The 13,030-nt window shown below is 44.5% G+C and overlaps 1 protein-coding gene across 1 annotated transcript in view; it reads left to right on the forward strand.

The window, feature by feature from the left end:
- The first annotated feature begins 11,874 nt into the window (after positions 1–11,874).
- The window catches only part of BASP1 (brain abundant membrane attached signal protein 1), an 85,216-nt gene continuing 84,060 nt past the window's right edge, over positions 11,875–13,030 (forward strand). Inside the window, exon 1 of the mRNA XM_061589785.1 lies at positions 11,875–12,128. The gene's annotated coding sequence lies outside the window, so the exon portion shown is untranslated. The remainder of the gene's footprint in view (positions 12,129–13,030) is intronic.

Below are 13,030 nucleotides of genomic sequence, written 5' to 3' on the forward strand. Positions count from 1 at the left end.
TGACCTGGACTGAATCTGCCAGGAAGAATGGGCCAAAATCCCTCCGACACTGTGTGCAAAGCTGGTATATACCTACCCCAAAATACTTATTTATTTATTGCATTTGTATACTGCCCCATAGCCGAAGCTCTCTGGGCGGTTTACAACAATTAAAAGCATTAAAAACATATATACAAAAGCTGTTATTGCAGCGAAAGGTGGCTCTACCAAATATTAATGTGTGGGGGTTGAATACTTACACAAGCAACATGTTTCAGGATTTTTAAATGTTTCTTACAAACATTTCCCAACATAAAACCAATGTCACCTTACAATAATTGATTTTGAGTTTGCGTTTCAAAATAAAACATCATACAGACCAAAATGACAATGTACCATGGTTAGAAACAATACCTGTGGTGTTGATATTTTTTGTAAACTATTTCCTCTGCCTCCAGAACTCAGGACAGGGTTTTGGTTTGTTTTTGAAGCAGTTAAGCCAGGCTGTTTTTCAGTAATGTCTTTGAAATATGCAATATTATTTTTGGTTTGGTTAGGGTTTTTTAAAAAAAAGTTTTTAAAGATGTTTTGTTTTAATTTATTTTAAAGTATGTTTTTATGCGGTTTTAAAGTGTTTTTGGTGCTTTTGTTTGCCACTCTGGGCTCCTGCTAGGAGGAAGGGCGGGATATAAATCCAATAATTAATTAATTAAATAAATAATGCCAGTTGCTTGAAATTACAAGTGGGAAGAGTGCTGTTGCATTACTTGCAGGCTCCAGTCCCAGTCTTATTTACAGGCCTATTTACCCTGGTTTTATTACAGGTCTTATTTACCCTGGTCCTACCTGCAGACTTCCCATAGGAATCTGGTTGGCCACTGTGAGGACAAGATGTTGGATTAGATGGGACGTTGTCCTGATCCGGCAGAATTCTTAAGAGATGTCTTTTGGGGCATTATCTCCATCATGGGTTGTTGAGTTTCCAAATAAGCAGGCAATATACATGTACTACATCCCGGGTGGGGGAACACACTATGGGCCACCATTTGGGTGTGGATGTGGAGAGCATCTTGACACAGGTACCCATGCTCCTTTTGGTTTTATTATAAAAAAACAATGATTCAAGGCTTAGAATACTTGTATGGGATTGTTGCTTCATTATGTGTTGAGGAAAGGAAAATCAATTGTCCTTCCTTTCTTTGGCACATAAATTACAATTGATGAATTTTCTTGAAAACCAAAAATGCTGCTGTTGACATTTCTGGATTTGTGGGCAAAGAAGTCCAGGAGAATTTCTGGTTTGTTTTTCTCAGTCAGGGCCTGGTTTTTCTTAGAGGTAATGCCCTGGCTAGCAGTATACTGGTGAAGAAGTGATGGTCTGTTATATGTTACCAAATTCTTCCAAGCTACACAGGAAGTGGATTGGACTGTGAAAGACCAACCTAAATAGTGTTTGCATTTTGACCAATTTCTAGGGCAGTACAGTATCTCAGAGAGGAGTTCAGGTCTCCTGCTCCCCTGGTGCATTCACTATAGCTGCCCAATTTCCCCGCTTTTTAAGTTTGATAGAAATAGCTGTGGGCTATAGGTATGTTCTTAAACCACAAGGTTTTTTGCATATTAGTGAATTTCCCTGCTTTTTAATCCAGGAGGTAAGAAATGGGATCCTCGGCAAGTTTGCTGAGAATGGATGGATCATTTGCATGCTTATTGAGTTCAGTGGGATTTACTCCCCGGCAATCATGCTTAGGATAGGTGAAACTGACCACAGGGGATGGGGAAGGGTGGTGGAGGAGGAGTGAGGAGTGGAAAGGCAGAGGGGAGGGCTGGGAGGGGAGCAGGCAGAAGGGGTAGGGGTGGAGGACAGGTTTGATCGTTTGCATGTTTATTGAATTTGCAGAGCTTGGAAAAGTTACTTTTTTGAACTAGAACTCCCATCAGCCCTAGGCAACATGGCCACTGGATTAGGCTGATGGGAGCTGTAGTTCAAAAAAGTAACTTTTCCAAGCTCTGGAATTCAGTGTGATTTAGTCCCGTGCAATCATGCTTAGGATAGGTAAAACTGACCAGGGGGGAAGGGAGGGAGAGAGGGCTGCAGTGGGCAGGGGAGGAGAAAGAAGGAAGAGGGGAGGCGAGGAGGAAGGGAGAGGGGAGGGGAAGAAAGGGAAAACCAGGTCTGACCATTTGTATTTTGGCGTTATGATTGCTTTGTTGGTCTTCTTTAGCTTTACTCTGATTTTCAATACGACCAGTTCATGATCTGTACCGCAGTCTGCTCCTGGTCTTGTTTTTGCAGAAAGTATGGAACTTCTCCACCTTCTGCTACCAATTATATAATCAATTTGATTCCTATATTGACCATTTGGTGATGTCCATGTGTACAGTCGTCTTTTCGGTTGTTCAAAAAATGTGTTTGCAAGAAACAAATTATTGGCTTCACAGAATTCAATAAGTCTTTCTCCTGCTTCATTTCTGTCTCCTAGGCCCCATTTTCCCACAATTCCTAATTCTTCTCTGTTCCCTACTTTTGCATTCCAATCCCCCATGATTATCAGCACATCTTGTTTTGGTGTGTGATCAATTTCTTCCTGTACTTCTGCATAAAATCTCTCCAATTCCACTTCTTCTGTGTTTGCTGTCAGAGCACAGACTTGGATGATGGTTATGTTGATAGGTTTCCCATTTGATCTCATTGATATCACTCACTCAGAGCTTGCGTTGTAGCTCCTAATTGCTCTTGCTACATCACTTCTCACTATTAAAGCAACCCCATTTCTTCTTAATTTCTCATTTCCTGCTTAAAATATTTTATAGTTGCCTGATTGGAAATGTCCCATTCCTGTCCATTTTAGTTCGCTCACACCAAGTATTGTAATGTTGATGCGTTCCATTTCTTGCTTGACAATTTCTAACTTTCCCTGGTTCATGCTTCTCACATTCCATGTTCCTATTGTATGCGTTGTACAACTCCGGACTCTCCTTTCGCATCTGTGCGCATCAGTCTCTGGGCTGCGTCATTAGTCACAGCGCTACTCGTCCTTGTCCTTTGTTCTTCCCCAGTAGCTTGGTGAGTGCCTTCTGACCTGGGGGTCTCATCTTCCAGCACTATCTCATGTTGCATTTTGGATACTCTGTTCATAGGGTTTTCGTGGTAAGTGATATTCAGAGGTGGTTTACCATTGCCTTCCTCTGAGTTTGGATGCATCTTATCTGGTGTTTCAGCTTTGACCATTCCGCCTTGGGTGCCCCTGCTAGGAGTCTAGCCTCTTGGGGCTTATCCAAACGGAGCGGGATAATCCATGGTTTCCATATTCGGTTTGTCATCTGATAGTCCTCACTTTGCCTTTTAGTTCACTCTTTCCCAATTAAAAAAAACACGCTTTTTTGCACCCGCACGCGCAGCGGTAAGATTCCTACATTCTTTTCTCTTTTTCCAAGCTCCGCCTCTAAAACCTCCCCCTATCAACCAATTGGTCAGCAAAAAAATAATGTATGCTACTCTCCCCCTTTGCAACGAAGCACAATATGGCTGCAAGGGAGTTCTCACCTCGGAAGGAAAGGCTGCTGGTCGGTTTCACGCCTGCCTTGTTTGTATTTGCGATATGCTTAAATGAATGTATGCTTTTCTGCCTTTATTGGTATTTGAGATACACACGCTGGCAATTGTACTTATTTCTCCAAAAAAGCAAGAAACTGTCACCCCCCCTTCTCCCTTTCCTTCCCACCGAGAATGAAATTGACAAAGCTTTCCGGAGCAGGCTTGAAACTGACCAGAAGCCCTTTTCTAAGTTTGTATTTGCGATATTACACTTAAACCAGTGTATGCTTTTCTGATTTGAAGCAAAAACCCCAGCAAGTACAATGAAATTGACAAAGCTTTCCGGAGGCAGGCTGAAACTGACCACCCTCGCTTTCTCGCTTGCTGTGCATTGCAGATCTCACCCAGAGCGGCCGCCCAGTTTGCAGGCTGGCAAAAAATAAAATGCATCTGCGCAGTAGTTGCACCCCCCCCAACACCCCACCATTGCGATGATTGGTTCAATTTTCCTGGGCTTATTCTTGCACATGCACAAAAGTGCAGATACGTGATTGGCTGCAATGAGGAGAAGGGGCAAGGGGAAATGCCCAAGAACCACCCATCAGCTGTAAAGTCAGCGGTATTGCATCCTAACTCCTGAAGGCACAGCGGATGATTCCCGATTTTAAACAGCAAATCGCATTTTTGCCAGTATTGCAAGGAGCGGATTTAACCCGCGAAAATGTGTAACAGCATGAGACGTCATTTGGACGACCGAAAAATAATGAACACACATAGCGGGCGTGTCACATACTTTGCAGTCGTCTGGATGAGCCCTTGGTCTAGACTCCTGATAGCATTGCTCTCAGCTTCTTCAACACACTCAACCCCCCTCACCACGTTAAGGTGTGCATCCGAAGAGGAGGGCAATCTTGGTTAGGATAGGAAAAACTGACCATAGGGGAGGAGGAGTGGGAGTGGGAAGGGAAAGGAGTGTATTGGAGGGGGGCAAAGGAAGGGGGAGGGGAGGGCAGGTTTGATTATTTGCATGCTTATATTCAGTGGTATTTACTTCCGTGCAATCATGCTTAAGATAGGTAAAACTGACCATGGGGAGGAGGAAGAGGAGGGGGAAGGGGAAGGGGAAGGTGGGGATTGGAAAGGGATGGGGATGGGGAGGGAGGGGTAAAGGAAGGGGGAGGGAAGGGACAAGAGGGAGGGGATAGGAGGGAGGAGAAGGGACGGAGGGTTTGATCTTTTGCATGCTTTTTGAGTTCAATGGGATTTATTTCTATGCAATCATGTTTGAAAATGGAAATGGACTGCCTTCAAGTCGATCCCCACCTATGGTGACCCTTTGAATAGGGTTTTCAGAGTATTCAGAGTATTTCATGGTATTCAGAGGTGGTTTCACCATTGCCTTCCTCTGAAGCTGAGAGGCAATGACTGGCCCAAGGTCACCCAGTGAGCTTCATGGCTGTGTGGGGATACGAATCCTGGTCTCCCAGCTCATAGTCCAACACTCCCAGGGAAGGGGCAGGGAGCGGAGGGGGAGGAGATTGGGTGGGTGAGCACTGGGCAGAAGGGAAACCCCTTTCCTTTCCAAAAGGAAAACATTGTGAACAGTATCATTCTTTTTCAGGCTTTCCCCCACCTTTTTATTCTACATCAGGCACATGTAGCCTCCCACCCAAATTTAAACCAAAGCTTTTCCTGGCCACATCCACACCAGGCCTTTATTTCACTTTGGACAGTCATGGCTTCTCTCAAGGAATCCTGGGAAGTGTAGTTAGTGACGGGTGCTGAGAGTTTCTAGGAGACGCCCTGTTCCCCTCACAGACCTTCAGTCAGAGTGGCTGACTGTTAAACCAGTCTGGCCGCTAGAGCTCTCTCAGTGGAACCGGAGTCTCTTCTCCCCTTCACAAACTACACTTCCCAGGATTCTCTGAGGGATGCCATGACTGTCTCAAGTGAAATCAAAGTCTGGTGTGGGTGTGTCACCCTGATTAGGCAAGCCCAGCAGCTGTGAGTCTGGCATTTAGAATTCTGACAGTTGGTTCTTACTGAGCATGCCCCACGTTATCATAGGCTGCCAGCCAAAATTTATTAAATTAATTAAAAATCAGCCAGGCATTTTTTTAACTTTTAAACTGCAGAAGATGAAGGTCAGAGTATGGGGCAACGTCAGTATTAGGATTACAGGTACTCTGTGAATATGGCTGATTTTTAATGAATTTCAACAGATTATGAGAACTCAAGGAAAAAAGACCAAAAGGGCTCTGGAGTTTTTTTTCTCTCTTTTTAGACTTTGAACTCTCTATTCTCTCTGACTGTTTTGTGTATCGCCATGAAAATTAAGAGGGTTGTTAAGCAAGTGTTTCTGAGTTCAGAACTATAAGTTTTGTAAGGTTTTATTTTGAAATGAGCTTATGGGAAGCATCAGAATGGCATGGGGGGATTTTCAATTTAATATTGCGGAATGTGAAAAACCCACGCTGGCTATAGTATACAGCCACTCTTGTGGCTGTATAATACATGGACTTGCAACTCAGGATAATAGTCCATGCGTCTGATGATGTGGACTCTAATCCATGAAAGCTTGTGTCACAATATATGTGTGAGCTGGTGAGGTACCACAAGACTCTTTGTTGTATTTGCTGCCAGAGAGTAACACCACTTCCCCTCTAGAAATTGAAAATCTTTTATAACAATACGCCACAACTCTGTTTGTTGGCCTGCCTTCTCCTGAACTCTTTTGCTGGCATGGGTGGGAGAGGCATAAAAGCCAAAACTAAAAGCAGTATTTTGAGGAGCATATTGGAAGCTGCCTTATGCTGAGTAAGACCATTGGTCCATCTAGCTTAGTATTGTCTACACTGATTGACAGCATCTCTCTAGGGTTTCAGGCTGGAGTGTTTCCTAGCCCTACCTGGAGATGACAGGGATTGAACTTGGGACCTTCTGCATGCTAGGGAGATGCTCTACCACTGAGCTATGACCCACTCTTCTAAATGAGCCTTCTGCCTATGAACTGCAAAAATAAAAGAATAGCACCTTTCTCCCATTTTAGGGAACCAACCGTTTTTTTGTGACAATAGTAATTTCACCCATCCCCAGCCTCATCTCAGACAGTTTTTACAAGCCTAGCGATCAACACATCTCACATTAAGGTGGAAGACAAGGATTAACAGCATAAGAGGAGCTTCCTGGATCAGGCCAACGGCCCACCTAGTTTTCACAGTGACCAACCAGATGCCTATGGAAAACCCACAAGCAGGACCTAAGCACAAGAGCACTCTCCCCACTTGTGATTCCCAGCAACTGGTATTCAGAGGCTTACTGACTCCAACAGTGGATGTAGAACATAGCCATCATGGCCAGTAGCTTCTGATAGCCTTATCCTTCATGAATTTGTCCAATCCTTTTTTAAAACAATCTGCATTGGTGGCCATCACAATCTCTTGTGGGAGCAAATTCTATAGTTTGTGCTGAGTGATTACTGTGCATTACAGGCTTAGAACGAAGAGTCAACAATATGGACAGATCCAATGCTGGCATCCAGCATGGTGGGGCAAATGCCAGGGTCCCGTAGCCCCAGAAGGGCCCACACCTTTTCACTGCCAGAGCCACCACTGCAGCTTTGGGCTCATTCAGCACAATGTATAGTAGCCACCATGTTAAAGATCCTGACATTGCCCTGATGATGGGCACTGGCCAGTAGATGCATGTCAAGTGGGCCAGGAACTGCTGCTGCAGCCAGAGACACAGAAAGGAAGCTGAAGCTGGGAAGAAATGTTATGGCTGTGCAATCCCTGATTGCAAGCCCTTATACACCCTCTACTATACACTTCAGGTATTTCAAAGGTGACACAAAAAATCTTATTCACATGCACCTCCACATGTACACTAAACATGTGGAGGGAGTGGGTGGGATCATGCTCTGCCAGCCATACCTTGACATTGCCATGCCCTGCTGGCCATGCACACTAATCTGGGCAAAGGGGTTTCCATGCAATTGGTATCCCTGCACAATTGGGAGTCCCAGGTGCACAGACTGCCAAAGCCCATAGGCACCCCTTTTCCAATGTTCAGTTCAATATGTGGATGTCAGGGATGAGCCCAGTGGGATGGGGCAGAGTTGGGGACAGGTTCTGTCTCCTCTGCACATTCACTGTACACAGGGAAGCATGTGAGAACAGGGTGATGGGCTCAGCCTCTTTCACACTTCTTCTGTGTAACCCCCCCATCAAGGTCAGCCAAGAATTCTTTTTTCACTTCAGCTGCTCATGCTCTTGCATTAGCTGAACGGGAGTGAACAGCTGTCCGTGCATAAAGGGCAGAAGTGTAGATGAGCTTCTGAGTAGGGATTAAAGGGCCCTTTTTCTGTCTCTTGGCCCCTGTGGCAGTAAGTCAGTGGGCAGAAATTATTTTTTATTTTATTTATTTATTTATTATTTGATTTATATCCCACCTTTCCTCCCAGCAGGAGCCCAGGGCATATATATGTATTACTATATAATATTTTTCTAAGCGTTGCCCTACCAGTGAACATAGCGTGCACCTGCACAAAAGCATTCACGAGTAGCTTGACACTATGAGGTGAGGCAGGGTGGTGGCGGTGGTGATGGCAGCAGTGTGTGAGGTTCCTGGGGTTCCCAGTGGTGGTGATGGTGGTGTTGCACAGGTGAGCGAGCAAGCAAGCGAGAGGGGCAGAGGCAGCTGTGCTGGCTGGGCCTGGCTCTCGGTGAGTTGGTTGGTGGGTTGGTTGTTGTCTCTCTCCAGCTGTAAAAGCAGCAACTGCTGAAGGGGCCAGAGACCATCTACCTGTGTGAGTTTCTGCAAGACCTGCTCCCTGCATTTCTGGCTGATTTCCACCTGGCCTGGAAGGGCGGGGCCCTGTCTCTCTCCAGCTACAAAAGCAGCAACTGCTGAAGGGGCCAGAGACCGTGTGTGTGTATGTGTGTGTGAACCTGCTGCTCGGGATGTCTATAGACTACTGGGGTTTTGTTTAGTATTATATGTTATATTTTACTCTATGTTATATTTTAGTCTATGTACGCCGCCTAGAGTGGCCGTTAATTCGGCCAGATAGGCGGCCTAGAAATAAAATTTTATTATTATTATTATTATTTATTATTATTATGGGAGGAGAACATCTGTGGGGGAAAGGGGGTTCATGGGGGAGGGAGGGCTGGTGACCCATGGGGGTGAGGAAGGGGAGTGCTGATGGCCTGTTTGGTGGGGGAGGAAGGGGGAGTGCTGGTGACAGTAGGTGGGGTTGGTGCATGAAGTGAGCAGGGGCAGAGCCCCGTGTGTGTGTGTTCGTGTTCCCACTACTTGATGAACATTTTGCTGGTATATGTGGAATTGCATGAATCCCTAGAAACTTTTTTTTGTTGCTGTTGTTATGGTGCTAATCCTACGCATGGCTTACTCAGAAGTAAGTTCAATTGAGTTCAATAGGACTTACTCCCAGGTAAGTGGGTATCGGATTGCTGCCTTAGACTAGACTCCTCAAAGCACTTGCGATAAATGGGGTAGCATAGCCAGAGCACAGGAAACTCATCAAAATATGGCTAGCTGTCAAAGGAGAAAGTGAAAATGCAGCTATGTATCTCGGAAATGTATCTCAGTGGATTGTAACTATGGCTACAGAAAAATCTCTCTCTAGTATGTTAATACATAAATGTGTTAGCTATTCATGCTTGGAACACTTCTGAAGAGATTTTACAGACTGTACAGTAATGATAAGCTAAAACAAATAAATGACATTAAGCACTGATTTACAATAAATTGAATATTGGAGTTAACATTTTATCACTTCATACCAGTCATTTAGTTGTACATAAATATATTATGGCTCTTTTATAGCCTGTGTAGGGACAGCTTAACAGAAATGCATGAACCACATTCTGGTGGATTTGCATTTCTTAATCCTGATGTGGGCTTTGTCTCTCGTTTCCATAGCAACGAGTAGATCTATATTCCAGTCACGCTCCTGGGCTTGCTGTCTCCATCAGGAAAACAGAGCCAGTTACTTAGTCCGTGTGAATTTTGGGGAATGATGTGGCATAGTGGATTCTAAAATAAAGAGGAAGATTAATCAGAGTGGATATATGTGAATGAGGATATTTCAATAGAGCTAGTTGGTTGTCTGCATTTCTTCAGAACACTGATACATAATTCCAGAAGAAATTATTAGATACCAGATTAGATATACATTGCTTTCTTAACACAACTCTGGGCAATTGGAATTTGTCTAGCATGCTTATTACAGAAGGGAAATTAATTGTTTTTCTAGTACTCTCTCTCCAAGAAAACTCAGCTGCACTCTTCTAACTGCAGTAAATCTTTCCTCTCCACAATAGAAGCGGTTTCTTCATTTTCTAATATACTTAGTGGTGATGTTATCTTATTTGGAAGGAGGTCCAACAACCTGTGTTTTTGATCATTTGTTATTTTTCTATACTGATTCTGCTTACCAAAGCACAAGTAAATATTTTCAGAACATATCTGACCATTTTTCTTTGTGCATGGTATACACTGGAGCACATGAATATGAAGCCTACGTTTATGAAAGTGAAGTGACCTATTTGTTCCATTACTCTCCCCATTCTGATATGAAAGGTGCCTTATCATCTTTATGCTGGATCTGCGTAGGGCTGCAAATTTTCATCGTAGGCCACTGACAGAAGCCAATGAAGTAAATCCCACTGATTTCCAGAGCACTTACGTTAGGCTGTGTTACAACACAACATGGAGGCTGCAAATCTTACCTGTGAAGAGGTCCTGTCGAACAAAGTAGGACTTGCTTCTAAGTGAAACATGAATAGGCTCCTAAGTACACTTACTAGGGAGCAAATCCCCTTGAACAAAATGGAAATTGCTTCCGAGTAAACATGCCAAACAAAGAACTTCTAAGCCTCTTGTGCGATTTGTGTGCATATATGTGAAAGTTGTTGATGCAGGAGGGACAAAATTGAATATACATTCTAGCCAATTTTAAATCCGCAATACAGATGAAGGAAATGCAAGTATTTTGTTATGTGTGAAACCACCCTTTGTGGGCATTTGCTGTAACACATGCTGGTCATGGAACAGGTGCCCTAGATCAAATTCTTAGTACAAATTTGTTTATCAGCTTTAGGTTAATTAAACATGTTTGCACAATATTCCTGCTCTTTACTGTGCAGTCATAACTATGCATTGTGATTGTAATAATGTACCCAGAGCACCAATACAGCATATATATATATTAAAACATATATTTCAAGTTAAAAAATCATTAAAAGTATGTCCTGCTACACAGTCTTTTGAAGAGCAGAGGGCGCCACAGAATTACAAATGAGAACTCCATGCCAATAAAGCATCTCTCTTTCTTTGGTGGCATGTTAAACACATGCAGTCTTTGCTCTATTAGAAAAATAAAGTCGTTGCCTCCACATTATCTACTGAAAGGGGGGAAGGACGCCAGATTATGAAGTATCTGGAGACAATTTATTGGATTTGAATAAGGGGGTGCTGATCTATCAGATAGACTAGGCAAGCCTTTGAGCATGACAAAGAATCCTGTCAGACCTGAGACACACTTATCCTCCATCCTTTTCATACTCTTAGAGAAGAGTTGTGCCTCCAGGGTTTTTAGATTAAAACACACTTCTCTCCCTCTCTCTTCCCTTCGTCGTCTCCCAGATGTCCCATCACCCGAGGAAGAATGTCTTACATTCCCCCGTACAGATGGAACTTTCAGGCACGCGTTCCTGCCGGCCTGCAACCGGAGAGCCTCTCAGCTGCTGCGACCCAACACAGCAAGTCGCGCGTTCCAGCGTGGAGACTTGTCGGGCTGGTCTTCTCTTCGCCCCCCCTTGTGATCCGCTTTTTGTTGTCCTGGCTGTGGCTGTCGCTCTTCCAAAGAAGCCAGGAGAACGTGGAAGTCCTTTTGTTGGCGTCTCTGTCCCTTTTCCAATCCGGTAGCAAAAGATGGTGCCAGAATATCAGCAATAATTATCACCCCCCCCCCCAAATGCAGACTTAATACGGAGTTGGGGAGAGTACAAATTACCTCTGAAGAATTGAAAGATCTCTCGGGAAAGGAGGAAAAATCCACCAGGAGAATTTCTTTTCCCTGGGATCCCTTCACGTGGGGGTTTGAAGCTCGCAAGGTATGTTTATGCACCTTCCAAAACAAGACTCCTCTTGGAGCGGGCAAAGCCTATATTTAAAACCTTGACTCAGGACGCCCCCTAAGGGCGAGAGAAGGCATCTTTTGCAGCAGATGAGCTTGGGGGGGGAGAAATAATTTAAAAAAGGGGGAACCAAACCCGTTGAGTGTTTGTATATGTATGTGTGTGCGCGCGTGCGCGCGTGCATGTGTGGCTTTTGAACAGCCCACAGACTGTCACAGAGAGAAGCGGGAGGGAGAGAGAGAAATGCAGAGGCAGCAGCGTTGGCAGCAGTAGCGGCGGCGCCGGCGTTGCTCCAATCAGCCAGCTCCAGCCACTCCACCACCAGGCACCGAGCGAGGGAGATCTCCGGCGACTCAGCGGGCACAGGGCTAGCCGGGACTCTCTCTTTGTGACCCCAGCCCGCCCAAGCACCCACCCAAAAGCGGACAGAGGAGCGAAGAAAGAAGGTAAGAGCCTCAGCTTCGTCGCCATCTGAGACCTGAGACTGGTTTACACGACAGACAGCTGGTCGATTCGGTTCTTTTCTGCCGCCGCAAATCCATTTCCACATTGTTATCTGAAACATTTAATATGTGTGTGTGTGTGTGAGAGAGAGAGAGAGAGAGAGAGAAATATTTCTGATACACATTTTGTTTTAAAGAGAATAGTAGTACAGGTAAACGTAAGATCTGTGTAGCCCACATGCCTCGAGGATGGGTTCCTATGAAAGGGAGAAATTACACGGTATGATATGCGTAAGAAGTATATACATATGTACTGAAATCTGTTCTGTACATGGAACGTCCGTGGACTGGAGAGATGCCATGATGGAGAGTGAGCATGTTTGGGAAAATCGGGGTGGAGGGCTTTTGAATTTAATTTTTTTAAAAACACCACTCCTTTTCCTGGGGGGCAATGTTACAGATTTCTTTCTTCTTTCTTTCTTTCTTTTTTAAAAGACTGCATATCATGGATATCATGAAAAACGCATATTGGGGAGGGGGGAATGCATCCATGTTAAGATCATGCAGGGGAGGGGGAAAGAGGGAGGAGGGGAGAGCGCATAGCGAGATAACATGGAACGATAGTCTCAGCTTCGGTTTGAAAGGATGCTTCCCCCCCCCCAGCATTACCTGTGGAGCTCTTTGGAGAAAACTCCCAACGATCTGTGCGTGTATTTTGGTTAAACATATAAAAATTAACCCTTCGCATCTTATTTTAGCAGAGAGTAGGCGGGCAGGGGAAGGCGAAAGATACAGCCCTTGCATAAGTGGACGTCTGCCAATATTGACCATTCTGGCATGTAACTGTATTTGTTCTTGCTTAGACGATCCTAAAGAAAAGACTATAGTTTTGCTAGTAGTCACGA

This window comes from Rhineura floridana, chromosome 1 (assembly GCF_030035675.1).
Source record: "Rhineura floridana isolate rRhiFlo1 chromosome 1, rRhiFlo1.hap2, whole genome shotgun sequence".
Lineage (NCBI taxonomy): Eukaryota > Metazoa > Chordata > Lepidosauria > Squamata > Rhineuridae > Rhineura > Rhineura floridana.